General features: G+C 36.8%; 1 protein-coding gene across 1 annotated transcript in view; it reads right to left on the bottom strand.

The window, feature by feature from the left end:
* Positions 1–2,110, bottom strand: part of LOC107655773 (rap1 GTPase-activating protein 1-like) — an 89,390-nt gene extending 87,280 nt beyond the window's left edge. Inside the window, exon 1 of the mRNA XM_016443352.1 lies at positions 1,813–2,110. The gene's annotated coding sequence lies outside the window, so the exon portion shown is untranslated. The remainder of the gene's footprint in view (positions 1–1,812) is intronic.
* Positions 2,111–2,266: the final 156 nt, after the last annotated feature.

Here is a 2,266-nt window from a genome sequence, read left to right on the forward strand (position 1 = left end):
GAGAGAGATGGAGAAGGTGAGAGAGAGCGAGGGAGAGGAATGGGGGAGGCAGATAAGAGAAGCTGAGGGGACAGAAGGGAGGGTGGAACATGAGTGATAACAGGGTGGAAGAACCAGGGCATTGGACAAACACCGTTCATACGTCCCACTACAGGCTCAACTAAGATTCAGACTTCTTATAGTTACACACTATAAAATATAAAAGGCGGTTAGTGAAAAGCTAGTGAAGTGATAGTGTTAGAAAAGCTCACTCACATCCTTTTATATTGGATTTGTGTGAACTGGTATCAAGGCTGTTAACAGCAGTGACTTATAGTAGTACAGCTACAGGGAGCAATAAAATAATGTTGAATACGCCTGAAAACGCAACAAATATGAATTGGTTTACACCACAAAATCCTTTTTAGAGGAGTAGTTCACCCAAATATTGAATATCTCACATTCCAAACCTCAAATAATTTTTTTCTTTCATTAAACACAAAGCAAGGCTGCAAGCTACTCTTATTCAAACAACAAAAGTAAAAGGGAGAGGTTATCAAGCTCCAAAAAAGCACCACAAAAAGTAGTCTATATTCCACTATATTCCAAGCCTTCTGTCATCATCACACATTGCTTTGTTAGAAAAAGAGTAAAAAATGTTGGTTATTGGCTGAAAATCTTCTTTTTCATTGGTCTCAAAACTCATTCATGCTTCAGTTCAATTCAAAACTGCATCATAAGTCACCAGAAATGTGATAACAAATGATGCTTGCCATTACTGAGGTCAAATCACATACTATGGTATTTTTAAAACTGCTTTTATATCTTTTTGCATACAAATCACTTTTATTATATGGGTGATTCTATAATTGGAGATACATTTGGCATTGCAGAAAGTTAAGAAAACAAAACTTTTCACTAACATATTTTTTTTTTTTCAGTATCTTATTGAAAACATATTTAATTTTAATAATTCAGTGCTTGCCAAACACATAAAATATTTTGATTACACAATGATACATGATGGAAAAAAATGCTAATTCGGACAACAAGAAATCATGATTTCCAGCTATTTAAGACACTTTTTGCAAACAAAATATTTTATTGCTATGGACTGTAACATCTTGTAATTCATAACCATTAGTAACACAGTATTAAAATAATTTAAAATATAACCATTTGAAAAAAGCAGAAAAAAAATAATGACTTCGGACACCAACTGTACCTGCAATTATAGAATCACTCATATGGAAAAAAGCAGTTCGGGCATCTCATTTTGTCGCCCACGGAAGAAAGACAGGTTTGAAAAACATGAGCTAAGAAAATAATCAATACTATTCCTTTTACACACTGGAAAAACATCACAGTTTGAACCCTTATAATAAAGCAAAGATGGACTTGACTGAATCACAAAGGCAGGCTCAAAACAGCAAGCTTGTTAAGTTATTTTCTGAGCGCGTCTCTCAAAATTCCTCTCAACTCTGTCCACAAAAAATAAAAAAGCAGCATGGTTCATTTTTAATGGCAAGCTACTCTATTCTACTCTTCACACACCTGGAACAATGAAGCTGCAACAGCAACGACAACAACCAACCGAGTGTCCGAATTAAATAATGAAAGACAAAATTAAGCTCGGAAACGGAAAATTTGGGGAAGCATTTTAAACTAGCCATTAATTTGCTATCAAGTGCGTTTTGATACTGGACAGCTTGATAACATGCACAGTAGTTCATTCACATATAAATTCGCTAATGTGGCATTTAAGATAAAACATGCAACTTTCACATCATTGCAGAAAATACGTATAAAGCATCATAAAGTAACGTGGCTTACCAGTAGCTTTGCGGAATCTCACTCAGATCAGATGTTGATGCTGGGACAGGTGTAGTCTTCGAAGCAAGGTTGGCGTTTCTAATGGTTGTTGGGCGAAATAGTGGTAAAATAGCGAAATGATGAAGTAAAAGAAAAACGACCCGCTGCCTAGGTTTCTTAGTGAATTGTAGCGAAAATAAACAAAATATTTTCTGAGCTCTGTCCCCTCAGAGACGATGCCAGTGAGGAGTGAATGCGGCGCGTTTCCTCTTTCAAAGAAACAAGCCGAGGCTACGGTACAGAACGCCCGCGTCACGTGATCATCACTCCTCACTGTCTCTCAGCACGCGGACTACACTCGAACACATTTTACTATCTGCTGAAGATTTGATATATTCTTTAGTGCAGTGGTCACCAACCTTTTTAGGCCCAAGATCCCTGACCCCGGCCTTTATGAAAGACAAGATCTACCTAT

This window comes from Sinocyclocheilus anshuiensis, unplaced genomic scaffold (assembly GCF_001515605.1).
Source record: "Sinocyclocheilus anshuiensis isolate Anshui unplaced genomic scaffold, SAMN03320099.WGS_v1.1 scaffold1575, whole genome shotgun sequence".
Taxonomy (NCBI): domain Eukaryota; kingdom Metazoa; phylum Chordata; class Actinopteri; order Cypriniformes; family Cyprinidae; genus Sinocyclocheilus; species Sinocyclocheilus anshuiensis.